A 14,400-nucleotide genomic window follows, 5' to 3' on the forward strand; every position below is an offset into this window, starting at 1 on the left:
AGTTCTAGGGGACTGATGACCTCAGATGTTAAGTCCCATAGTCCTCAGAGCCATTTTTTTTTTTTTTTGTATCGAACTCCTTCCGGAAGTCAAGGAAAATGGCATCTACCTGGGAGCCTGTATGTAATATTTTCTGGGTCTCACACGATCGCTGTTTTCGGAATCCATGTTGATTCCTACAGAGTAGATTCTGGGTTTCCAGAAATGACTTGATACGCGAGCAAAAAACATGTTCTAAAATTCTACAACACATCGATGTCAGAGATGTAGGTCTATAGTTTTGCGCATCTGCTCGACGACCCTTCTTGAAGACTGGGACTACCTGTGCTCTTTTCCAATCATTTGGAACCTTCCGTTCTTCTAGAGACTTGCGGTACATGGCTATTAGAAGGGAGGCAAGTTCTTTCGCATAGTCTGTGTAGAATCGAATTGGTATCCCGTCAGGTCCAGTAGGTCTGTTGAGTGATTTCAGTTGGTTTTCTGTTCCTTGGACACTTATTTTGACGTCAGCCATTTTTTCTTTTGTGCGGGGATTTAGAGAAGGAACTGCAATGCGGTCTTCCTCTGGTATGGTTATTTATTTATACGTGTCCAGAACATAACATATAATACATATATTGTTGAATATCATACAAACACACACACACACACACACACACACACACACACACACACACAAATTATATGCACGTGATTATATTCCACAAAGAAAGGGCAGATGTGCGGAGGACATTCGGATGTGCTCCCCAGTTGTCGACTGTCAGTTTTCGAATAATATTGTTCCTAGCACGGACTTTCATTCTTGTATCTGTGCAGTGGTCTTTGAAGGTGAGGGGACCGTCCAGCTTTACTGTCCGGCGGTCCGGCGATGAGCTGGTGAGTTATCTGGTGCTCTGTGGTGCACTGTCCGCAGCTACAATCCCCAATGATCAGAGACGTCCACTATAATAAATGTGTTGTTGCCTCACTTAAACTAGAATTTTCGTACCTGGGAAATGTAGTGGACTATGCGCCTACACCCACCACCTAATGTAGATGAAATGCGATGTTAATACCGCGCGACTTGATCATCCTGTTCTCGCCTAGCACGCCGACGTCCTGCACACAGTATATCGTGTCTGTAGATGAGTTAGCTTGCCTCAGAAGAGGCTACATCAGCTTTACAACACTCTTCCCAACCGAATCAGATCATACATCCACGCTAGAGGGGGTGCAACTTCATTCTGACAACTAGGCTCATACTGTTAAATTCTTTTCAGATAATCACTGAAATAACATCACACACCATTTAGGCACGTGTAGTTTCATTTCGTTTCCTTTCCTCCTACTGGGCGCTTCACTTTTTATGTCAGGCGGCGAATTTGAGCAGTACTGATGCACGACCTGTAAAAGTGTGTCGCGTGCATTCTCTCATGCAGGCAAACTGAGTCTACCGGTATGCGAGCAATGAATCGTAGCCCGCCAGGGGTCTTATCTACAACTTAGCATATACGATCGTTCTATTTCATAAGACGAGTAAAATAGCTGTCCGTACACACAAGGAAATTTACGTGTGTGTTGAGTTCATGAGAGATACTCATTAATCTCGGAATATTGTATGGAAGACAAAGGTCGGCAGGGTACACTCAGATATAGAAATGTTATTAGAGACGAAGATAGTGATTTAGTGGGCATGCACGCTCTTTTCCAGTCTGCCCGACGTCGCCACGTGGGCTGCGGAATGGCACCTCCTGGTATGAGTGGGTCACGCTATATCGACATCGCTCACCTGAAATGGGGGAGCCGAGCTGCTGAGCTGCTCAGTCCGGTAAATTTCCGCTCCTCTACCCCCGCCGCGTGGAACCTGGTATCGCATTTTGCAGTAAACTTCCGAAGAGAGAAGTTTCTTACGGAATATCCTCTTCAACACGATTATTGTAATCCCCACTACCCCCCCCTCCCCCCCCCCCTCAACAAAAGTACAACCAATTCATTCAGTGGCGAATGCATAGCAAGTATTGGTTCGGAACCTACGCTTAAGTTTTCTTTGTTACCTAAAATGAAAAAAAAGACATTAGATACATTTCTAAACTTCTCAAATGTTATAGGAGTATAGACAACATAGACACTGGGAGAAACAGCTTCCTCACTGTAAGAGTGATTTAACGCAGCACTCCACGGTGGTCTATCCTGTGCAAGTATCTTCAGATCTGCATAACTACCGTAACAAACATCCATTCTAACCCTTGAACGTCGAATATCGCGAACTCGCCTCATATCGAAGTCACACTAGTAATTGCAAGGCTAATTGTTTTTAAGCGGCAGCGAAGGTAGGTGCAGATTCTTCAAAAATTTTCGAGCACCTCAGACATGTGCTGCCATATCCTGTTGGGTACTTAAAGAGTGAGTTGTGCGTCTTCTTCGCTCACGACACACACACACACACACACACACACACACACACACACACAAGTCACATTAAGACCCTGACAGAGAGTTGTTCGAACCACCTTCACAATTCTGTATTATTCCAATCTCGTATAGCGCGAGGAAAAAACGAACATGTGTATCTTTTCGTGCGAGCTCTGGTTTCCCTTACTTTATTGTGGTGATCGTTTCTCCCTATGTAAGTCGGCGTCAGAAAAATATTTTCCCATTCGGAGGAGGAAGTTGGTGATTGAAGTTTCGTGAGAAGATTCCGCAGCAACAAAAAACGCTTATGTTTTAGTGATGTCCACTTCAAATCGTATATCATTTCAGTGACACTCTCTCCCCTATTTTGCGATAATGCAAAACGTGCTGCCCTTCTTTGAACTTTCTCTAGGTATACCATTAATTCTTATCGGAAAAGGATCCCACACCGCGCAGCAGTACTCTAAAAGAGGAAGGACAAGCGTAGTGTAGGCAGTCTCCTTAGTAGATCTGTTACACTTTCTAAGTGTTCTGGCAATAAAACGCAGTCTTTGGTTTGTCTTCCCCACAACATTTTCTATGTGTTCTTTCCAATATAAATTGTTCGTAATTGTAATTACTTGACATTTAGTTGAATTTGCAGCCTTTAGATTAGACTGATTTATCGTTTAACCGAAATTTAACGAGTTCCTTTTAGCACTCATGTGGATGATCTCACACTTTTCGTTATTCAGGGTCAACTGCCAATTTTCGCGCAATTCAGATGTATTTCCTAAATTGTTTTGCAATTTGTTCTCATCTTCTGATGAGTTTACTAGACGATAAACGACAGCATCAACTGCAAACAACATAAGACGGCTGCTCAGATTGTCTCCGAAACAGTTTATATAGATAAGGAACAGCAAAGGGCATATAGCTCTACCTTGTAGAACTCCAGACATCGCTTCTGTGTTACTCGATCACTTTCCATGAATTACTACGAACTGTGATCATTCTCACAGGAAATCACAAATCCAGTCACATAACTGTGACGATATTCCGTAAGCACGCAATTTCACAGCAAGTCGCTTTTGTGGTGCAGTGCAAAAGCTTTCCGGAAAGCCAGAAATACGGAATCAATTTGAAATCTTTTGTCAATAGCGCTCAACACTTTGTGCGAGTAAAGAGCTAGCTGTGTGTCACAAGAACGAAGTTTTGTAAATCCATGTTGATACGTGTCCAAATGGTTCAAATGGCTCTTAGCACTATGGGACTTAACATCGGTGGTCATCAGTCCCCTAGAACTTAGAACTACTTAACCCAAACTAACCTAAGGACATCACATACATCCATGCTCGAGACAGGATTCGAGCCTGCGACCGTAGCGGTCGCGCGGTTCCAGACTGAAGCGCCTACAACCGCTCGGCCACACCGGCCGGCTGATGTGCGTCAGTAGACAGTTTTCTTCGAGGTACTTCATTTATTTATTTATTTATTTTCACGTCAAGTTCCGTAGGACCAAATTGAGGAGCAAATGTCCAAGGTCATGGAGCGTGTCAGTACATGAACTTATAACATAAAAGTAATAACAGATAAAAATAAATGTTCATGAACCTGAAAAATGTCAGTCCATAAGTTTAAGTAAACGCTGTCAACAATACAATAAGAATCAGCTTAATTTTTCAAGGAACTCCTCGACATAATGTTCGAACACAATATATATCTCAAAATCCTGCTGCATATCGACGTTAATGATATGGGCCTGTAATTTAGTGGCTTACTCCTACTACCTTTTATTAGCGGATTCCGGCCGTCTTGGCTCTCAATTTTAAACGACCTATGATTCGGACTACAAGCCCATTTTGTAATGTCACACTAACTCTGGTTGTGCTGTGACACTATAAAATGGAATTGTAGCTCGAAACCTGAACTTAACATCGAAACTGAAGAGCGTTAAGTAAATATAGTAAAGGAATTCTGATACCTTAGAAGCAAAATAGCTCCTGACGGAAGAGGTAAGAAGAACATAATGAGTGAGCTATCAGACTAGTCCAGACAGAAAGAGCACTCCTAGATATTGCAAGGCTCAAAATGGCTCTGAGCACTATGGGACTTAACATCTGACGTCATCAGTCCCCTAGACTTAGAATTATTTAAACCTAAGGACATCACACACATCCATGCCCGAGGCAGGATTCGAACCTGCGACCGTAGCAGTAGCACGGTTCTGAAGTGCCTAGAATCGCTCGGTCACAGCGGCCGGCTATTGCAAGGGCAAAAGAACTCTGTACGTATCAAACGAGGACCTTAATTTGAGAAGACATTTTTGAAAATGTCTGTTTGGACCTCTGTGTTGTATGGAAGAGAATCATGGATTGTGCGAAAACTGGAAAATGCGAAAATCCGAGCGTTTGAGGTATTCTGTGGAAGCGTGTAAAAATTAGATAGGTTCTCCGTAAAAACGGTGAAGAAAGGAACATGAGGAATAAACTAACAAGGAGGAGGGACAGGGTGATAGGACACGTTTTAAGACATCGGGGAATACTGGAGCGAGCTACGGTGGGTAAAAACTGTAGAGGAAGACGGAAATTGGAATATATCAAATAATTAAGCACGTCGGGTGTCATAGCTAGTCTGTGCTGTAGAATTGGCATGGGAGAGGAGGTGATAGTGGATCGCATCAGGCAACTCAGACGACTGAATTTAAAAAAAAAATGCACGTCTTTCCTCTATTTCTGTGGCACCCATATCACTTCGTACAACCCCTCTAGGATGTTATTGGTGAACGATGTGAAGGTAATACCGAACTGATGTTTTGGGGGTTGCTATTGCCGCACACACGGCCACTGCTGCTCATTCTGTTATCGTCCGCATTGACACTGATGAATGCTATACCCCGTAAATTAATGAATATGTTGCGCGTAGTCCGGAGCGCCATGCCGTACCTGAGTTGGAGAGAAATGGTCCAGATATCAATTAGTAGCCTCTAATGGCGGCCTGACCTGACGTACCTCCTGCTATCACGAACAGCCTCATTCATCTAAATTTGACACGACCGCCCCCAGTAGGCTCTTAGGCTCTAGCAGCAAGTGCGGTATCAGTTTCACCGTTTCACAGCGTGCACTGTGACCACGGCATCAAGCTATTTGGCAGCAGTATACTGAAGGCTGTCCAATCCCCACAGGGTGTCTCAAAATGATATATACATTCTTGGGAACAGTATATATCTGTAACACACCGTACATGAGATTCAGACTGCCATCGACAATGGCTCCCAGGTTGATAGAATTAAACACGTCGTTCTTTGTGGGACAAAATCGATAGATATAATTTCATGTGTACCTAGATGAAGTGTTGTAACGCCATTAATTTTTACAAGGTGAACCCAAACTCCACCGACAACATTTTTGAGGTTGTTTAGGGATACTTTCTGACTATTTTGGTATGAGCAATCCAGCAGCTCCTTAAACATTAACTGCATTTCGTTTAATTTCTTACCTCTGTTTATTCTTGTTCTGCATTGCACTGCAAATATCGGCACAATAGTTCAAATGTCGATGGTATGCACTGCATATATTGTTCCATTCACTAGGGGCACTTTTACTGTCAACAGCAAGCTTGTCGGTATTAATCGGGTCTCTACATTTCTTTTTTATCCAGCAATGTTAGTCCTTCGCAAACAGTGATAAACGGCACTGTGGAAAAGTCCGCCAATATGCACCTTGTGTATGAGATCAGTGAATGCAATGAAAGACAGGCACAAAGTGTACTCTACTCTTGCCACAGCAACGGCTACCATATCGCAGTACTTTTGTGTCTGAGAATAGTTTTAATACATTGGGTTTTGTGCTTTGCATTTTGGTGATTTCATGTTATTGGATTTTCACTGTTGTGAAGGTAATTTCACAGGAAAAAATACGTAATTGGGATAACAAAGGGAATAAATTGTAATTTCGTTGCCTTCCTGTAACGAGCCACCAAGCTTCCATTACACGAAAATATCCGTAAACAACATTATACATTTGGTCGGTGGAGTTTGAATTAAACCTGTATACGCAAGTGCTCAGGTGATAGCTGGAAACTCATACTGTATTCATCGACTTCAAAAATGCATTCGATAAAGTAAAAAGATCTAGACTATGGAAATTATGAGCCTCAGAGGATATCCCAGCCATTTAATTAAAATAATAAAAAGAATATTCTAAATATCCGACATTTTAATTAATACCAGGAGGACGAAGAATAGATTAACAACGACTCAGAGGCTAAGACATGGGTGTAGCTTGTCACCCACATTATTTAACACATGCACTGACAACACCGACAACTGGAAAACAGAGATAAACTCCAGAACAAAAATAAATTTTCGAAAATATTTTTGGGAGAAACAACGAACAATTTAGATCGCTCAATCCACGTTTATTGGTGACGGGTTTTGAGGCTTTGAATTCCGTTATGTCATTATGAATATTATCGCTATATTTTTGTGTTATGAATGAAAATCTCCATTTCTTCCCTGATACAGCTTTTTTCAATTTTTTCGATTTGGCGTATAATTTCAAGGTTGTTTTCGATTATCAGAGGGTGTTTTATGTCTTTAATGTGCGTTGATACTGCTAATATGTTACATTTCTCGAATTTTTAGCGCTCTATTGTTCTTTGAATAGAGTTCTTAAATATCTGCTGTTGGCTTATATAATATTTGTTGCACTGACTACAGGTAATTTTGTAAGGGCCAGATGCGTCAAGATCTCTATCAGGCAGTTTCATGTTGTGAATATGCATCCCACTTACGTTCTTGGTGGCACTGAAGCTGATTTTTACATGCATACTTTTCAATAACCTAGATAATTTATCAGTTACTATACCAAGATACGCCATTTTTACATATTTCAATGATGGGGTGCTATCAGTTATGAGTGTAGTCTGTTGTTGTTTGTTAAGTCCTTTTTTTGTCTGTTATGACATTATATTAAGGAGTGAAGGATCATATCCATTGTTCTGAATAACCGAACGTCACCTATTGGGGATCTTTTGTGATCTCTCAAAGGCTTTTGTCTGTGAATCGTGAAATTCTGCTACATAAGCTTAAGTATTGTGGTATGAGTGTGACAGTGCACAAATGGTTTAATCCATATTTAACTGGAAGAATGCAGGAAGTTGAAGTTAACAGTATGGATAGTATGCAAAAATCCACGGTATCAAGAATGGTGTCCCACAGGGTTCAGTCTTGGGTCTCTTATCGTTCTTAATGCGTACTGATGACATGCCACTCTGTAGTCATTGAGATTCAAAGCTAGACCTTTTTGGTGTTGATGCAAGTATAGAAATCACACCCAACAAACAAGAATTAGCCTAGGAAATAGTAAATATTGTCTTTCAGAAAATTATTAAGTGGTTCTCTGCAAATGGACCCTCCCTAAATTTTGAGAAAGCACACTATATACAATTCAGTGCAGTAAACGGCATATCATCATTGTTAATTAAAGACTTTGAACAGAAGTCTGTTGATACTGGAGAATATTCAAAATTTCTGGGTGTTTGCATTGATGAGAAATTGTATAGGAAGAAACACACTGATGATCTGCTGAAACATTTAAGTTCAGCTACTTGTCCTATCAGGGTTACCGCAAATTTTGGTGCTAAATGTATCAGTAAATTAGCCTACTATGCCTATTTTCATTCGTTGCTTTCATATGGCATCATGTTTTCGGGTAAGAGAGAAAAAAATATTCATTGCACAAAAGCATGTAATCAGAGTAATACCTAGAGCCCACCTGAGATCACATTGCAGACATTTATTTAAGGAACTCGGGATATTCACAGTACTTTCGCAGTACATACATTCACTTATGAAATTTGTTATTGATAACATACCCAATTCAAAAATAATAGCAAAGAACACAAGTACAACACTAAAAGTAGGAATGTTCCTCACTATTCTGGATTAAATCTATCTTTGGCTCAGAAAAGTGTGAATTATGCTGCCAAAAAATCTTTGTTCTTTTACCAAATAACATCAAAAGACTGACAGATAGCCAAACAGCTTCTTTTTTTGTAAAGTAAGTCTTTCTGAATGACAACTCCTTCTACTCGATAGATAAAGTGTTAGATATGAAGTAGTAATTGTAAAAAGATTATGTTATGTAAAGAAAATTTATGTTAAACTGAAACGTTCCACATCATTACGAAATGTCGTGTTCATGATCTATGGAACAAATATTAATTCACTGTAATATCAGTGCAGTGTATTTCATAGTTTTTATTTCTTGTTGGAGTTCTGTATGTTGATGTGGAAATTTGTGGACTCTGTATAGCATTGACCTATGTGCAGCTTTTTTGTGGAGGGTGGATGTGTATAAGAGTTTGGTATAGCGGTACCTGCATTATTAGGTTTTCTGAGAACATTGAAGCTAACCTATCGTAGCCTAACTGGCAAGGTGTTTGCGACCATGCTGTTTCCATTAGGCAGGCTATAAGAATAGAAGATTGTAGCTTCCCGACTGTTCTGACCACGCAGTATTTAGGGGAGAAATTACAGGAATTACAGTGCTACCAGAAGTAGCGTGCACCACACATAGTGACGAGGTTTCCGGAGTACACATGTAGATGCAAAGCACAAAAATATATAAATTTTTGCCTCAAAACAACGTCTACATTCTTTGAAACAGAATAGTGCAGAATCTCCCTATTTTTTGTGACCTCTGTTCCTCAGCCGCAATATGTGAGTTACGGTATCCTTTGCGGCTGCACAAAGTCTTACTTTGAGCAAACGCGTTACGCTTTTGGAACGGTGGTAGAGATCGGGTTACTTAGACTGTGGAGCTTTGTGGTTGATTTGCCTAGCAAAGAGTACATTTCTCTCAAAATACATTATTTTCCAAGAAGCTGTTATTAGCTGTTCACAGCTTCCCCAGTTAAAAGTAAGGCTACTCACAGTTCCAGTTACACTTGGAAACAAATGAAATTTTGAAAATGAGATTTTGTTACATGTGTAAATCGTAATAGCAGTTACCGAATACGCAAGTCCAATACGAATATTAAACTCTTAAAAACCAATAAAGAAACATTGGAGCGTTAAGAAAATATACAATAGCTTTATTTCTAATTGCACTAAAATATCGTTAGTCTGAACGTTGCCTAACAAAATTAAGTTAATTTATTAAACAATTCAGCAGACTACCGTCGTCCGCTTTACGTAACTTGAACTTCCAGATTACGCTTTTGAAAACTTTCGGCATCTGGCAGATACTTACACGGTGTAGCATAAGATAATACCAATTTAAATGGCTTCAGATTTCTAATAAAAACTGAATTATCCCAGAATCCGTGCCATTGCCGCAGGTGACGTCGTCGCTTTTAAAGTGACGAGATAATTATTACAAAACGAATCAAACGACAGCTTCAAAGTTATCATAGAATTATTACAAAATAATTCAAACAACAGGCCTCTTCTGCAAGCAGTAGATGAACAGCTCAGACATGCAGTATTCTTTAAAGAACACTTCAAGCACGCTAAACGCAGTAACATAGACTTCTGCAGCTGATTTCAAACAAATGCCGTTACACGAAGATCAATTAATTCGGCTATAATTCAAAAATTGTGCAAGGCAAGGTGAGTCACACGTTTCAGTAAGACACGTACCGTGATGTTCACAACTACTATAGATACGGCCCAAGCACGTGCCCCTTATTGCTGTGCACTGCCGGTAGCAACCTGCTGGGCTACGGAAACAAACCAACAAGCTCTTCCTGGTTATTGGTGCTGAGACCGCGGATAGTTTGGCCGTATGCTTGTTGACTTCGGCGATACTACTAGATTAGATTAGATAAATTATTCATTCCATAGACCCACAAAAGAGGGGATCCTCCTGGGTGTGGAACATGTCGGATAAACACATTACAAAAATGTAAGAAAAACCTGAGTTTCATTAATTTTAATGATCCTCAGTCAATAAACAGTAATATTATGTACATGAATTAAAACTAAACTTCTAATATTTACAGGTTTAATACTTACATCTGCTTTCATTAAATCCATCATCCACATGGTAGCTAGTTACTTAGCTATTACAACCAAGTATTGTCAAAAATTAAAGTAAATTATTTATTTCAATGATCCTCAGTTAAGAACAGTAAATTATGTAGAAGATTTAAAATTAAACTTCTACTACTTACAGACTTAAGACTTACATCTGCTTTTCATACATCCATCATTTACACAGTAGGTAGTTACTTGGCTGTTACAACCAAGTATTGTCGAAAATTAAAGTATAATAAATTTCATTAAAATGGTCTACTGCACTTGCTGAGAAATTCATGGATGGAATAGAAGGAGTTGGCCACCAAAAATTCTTTTAAAGTATGTTTTAATTGTGTCTTGTCTGAAACTAAACTCTTAATGGTTGCTGGTAACTTATTGAAAATATGCGCTGCTGAATATTGGACTCCTTTCTGGGACAGAGTAAGTGATTCTAAATCTTTATGCATAATGTTCTTAATCCTAGTATTGATACTGTGTACTAAGCAGTTAGTTGGAAAAAGAGATGTATTATTTACAACAAATTTCATTAGGGAATAAATATACTGAGAAGCTGTGGTTAGTGCACCCAATTCTTTGAACAGAATTCGACATGATGTTCTTGGATTTACACTACACGTTACTCTTATTATACGCTTCTGTATTCTAAAAAATTTTTCTCGGTTTGTGGAGCTTCCCCAAAATATGATACTATAGGACATAATGGGGTGAAAATAAGCAAAATATGCCAGTTTTTTTATATTTATATCTCCTATGTCTGAAAGCATTCGCTCTGCAAACACAGACTTGTTTAAGTGCTTTAGTAGTTCGTTAGTATGTCGCTCCCAGCTGTATTTATTATCAAGTTGTAATCTCAAGAATTTTACACTCTCAAGTTCTCCTATTTCCATGTCATCATATTTTATACACACACTAGAGGAAATCTCTTGGAAGTTCTGAACTGCAAATAGCGGATCTTTTCAAAGTTTAATGACAGTGAATTGGCTATGAATCACTTATTAATGTCTGTAAAAATTTGATTAGCTGCCCTTTCTAAATTTATATTTGATTTAATATTTATTGCAATGTTTGTATCATCTGCAAATAAGACAAATTTGGCATCTGGTAATGAAACAGATGACAGGTCATTGATATTCACAAGAAAAAGTAGTGGGCCTAGTATGGAACCTTGGGACACTCTCCCACGTACTCGTCACACTTGCCAACGTTTCCTCAGCGCATGTGCTTTATACAGCTTGGCGCTAGGCGGAGTCCCGGAAACCTGTGACAGCACTTTGATAGCGCGCTGTGGTAAATGCGACTAATCGAGCCATCAATAGTTACGTCTCAAATTTATTTAACCCTTCGTTACTGTCTTAGGGTTTCACACATCCTCGTTATTTGTCAACATTGTCACGAATAGAGCATGATTTGTACTTGAACACTTTCGTAGCTTACTTTTACAAGCCGTAGATGGTGTTACTGTAGTTAACATCAGTTTAGCTTCGTTCGTGGAGGAACACACATGCTTATTTTGCCGCTGAGGTGTATCAGATCCCACTACAGTTCTAGATTCTCTCTGCTTTTATAAATATGGTGAGTCCAAACTGTAATATAATCGTATTATATGTAGTCTACGAGTTGATTATTTATAATTCAATTGCTTAGTTAGTAATTATGAACAGTTAACACCTCTTTGTCTAAATCTTCAACTGAGGCTGAAAAGGAAATACCTATAACACAACTTCCAGTGAAAATCCCCCTAAAAATTAAAAAAAATTTTTAAAAAATGAACAGAAAGCAGGTGAAGTTACAGATGCATGATATGACCTACAGTCAAGAAAAGGAAAAGAAAACATTGATACCACATATAAAGTAATTTTTGTGCTTAGAACACATTGCTGCAATGGTGTGAAAGTTGTTTCAGTAATGAAGAAGACAATGAATGAACACTGTTTCTCCAAATACTACCTGTAAGCAAATTGCACATTATAGGTAAAACTAGGACAATATAATTGTAGTTATCAGTTCTCTTATATTCAGGAATGTGAGCATTATGACTGGGAAATCGAAATATGTGAGAACTTTATAAAAATAACGCTATTATGGAAAACCAACATTTTTTGTAATTCACATGTGTTCAAGGTTTATGTGTAACGTTTTCACCAATATTTGTAACAACCGAGGATTTTTTATTACCAAATAAAAAGTTTAGTATGTTGTTACACTAAACCATTAATAATGTTAAGTTACGAGGGCAAGCTCTAAAGTACTGCCTTCGAATTTTTTATGTAAAAACTCTTAGCTCTTGCTAAATAAAACAAACGCTATTAACATTCCTCCACGAATGTAACTAAACTGATGTAAACTACGGTAACACGATCAAATTTATTTCTTAACGTAGTCACCCTGGCGATGAAGAAATTTCTGCGAACTAGAGACAGGTTTGTGGATATCGTTACTGCGGACGGAGCCGCAATATCACCTCTGTTTGCAACGTTTCACCACTATCAAAATGAAGTCCTCGAAGATCGTCTTTAAGGTCTGAGAGCAGATGAAAATCGGATGCGGCCAAGTCGTAGCTGTAAGGAGGACCAAAGTGACAGTGAACCCAAGGCGTCGGACTGTTGCAGATGTCGCAGGGCTCCTCTGTTGGTTGGTTTGGGGGGGAGGGGGGGCCTGACAGCTAGGTCATCGGTCAATGGGATTAGGTAAGGATGGGGAAGGAAGTCATCCGTGGCCTTTCAAAGGAACCATCCCCGCATTTGCGTGGAGCGATTTAGGGAAATCTCAGAAAACCTAAATCAGGACGGCCGGACGCGGGGTTGAACCGTCGTCCTCTCGACTGCGAGTCCAGTGTGCTCTCGTCTGTGGTCTGGCACTGTCATGGTGAAGGAGGGGGCGATCCATTTACCGACAAACTCTTCGAATTAGTAATTTCAGTTTTCTGAGGGTTTCATAGTACACTGCTGAATTTATGGTCATGCCTTTAGTCATGGGGCAACGGCCTTGCCACAGTGGATACACCTGTTCCCGTCAGATCACCGAAGTTAAGCACTGTTTGGCGTGGCTGGCACTTGGATGGGTGACCGTCTGGTCGACCATGCGCTGTTGCCATTTTTCGGGTTGCACTCAGCCTCGTGATGCCAATTGAGGAGCTACTCGACCGAATAGTAGCGGCTCCGGTCAGAGAGAACCATCATAACGACTGGGAGAGCGGTGTGCTGACCAAACGCCCCTCCTATCTGCATCCTCAGCTGAGGAGGACACGGCGATCGGATGGTCCCGATGGGCCACTTGTGGCCTGAAGACGAAGTGCTTTAGTTATGACTTCCAGATGCACCACACCCTGAACGTCCCAGTGCACTGTGAGCATGACTCTCTGTAGAATGAAATCTTCATTCTACAGTGCGCACTGATATGAAACTTCCTGGCAGATTAAAACTGAGCTACCCATGCACGACTCTCGCCCTGTCCTCACAGCTTTAATTCCGCCAGTACCTCGTCTCCTACCAAACTACACAGACGGTCTCCTGGTAGAGCACTTGCCCGCGGAAGGCAAAGGTCCCGAGTTCGAGTCTCGGTCCGGCACACAGTTTTAATCTGCCAGGAATTTTCATGACTTTGCCTGCTGATAGCACAGTCTTGATCTTCGGTGATCCTTTGTGGCGGAAATCCATTCATGCTCTCTTATTTTCGGAGCTAAAATGATGAACTCAGCTTTCATCACCTGTCAGTGTTGATAGGAAACCCATAACTCTCACGCTCAAAACGCAAAAAAATTGTTAACAGTTGTCCAGTCTCCTCTGTTTCATGTCAAGAGTTGGCATTTGAAGCAACCACCATGTGCACAGTTTCTGTACCGCAGCTCTCCAATGACGGCCTGTACACGCTGTCGTGATATGCCACACTTACCTAAGAGCTTTAGCTATGTCACCCTACGATTTTCTCGGATGGGTTCACCCAGCCAATTCTGATAGTCTCGTCGGTTGCCGTATTAGGTCGTCCAT

The 14,400-nt window shown here is 40.3% G+C and overlaps 1 pseudogene; it reads left to right on the plus strand.

Moving 5' to 3' along the window:
- Positions 1 to 13,389: 13,389 nt before the first annotated feature.
- On the plus strand, positions 13,390 to 13,507 carry LOC124799445 (annotated as a pseudogene).
- The last annotated feature ends 893 nt before the right edge of the window (positions 13,508 to 14,400 follow it).

Source organism: Schistocerca piceifrons, chromosome 5 (genome assembly GCF_021461385.2).
Source record: "Schistocerca piceifrons isolate TAMUIC-IGC-003096 chromosome 5, iqSchPice1.1, whole genome shotgun sequence".
Classification (NCBI taxonomy): domain Eukaryota; kingdom Metazoa; phylum Arthropoda; class Insecta; order Orthoptera; family Acrididae; genus Schistocerca; species Schistocerca piceifrons.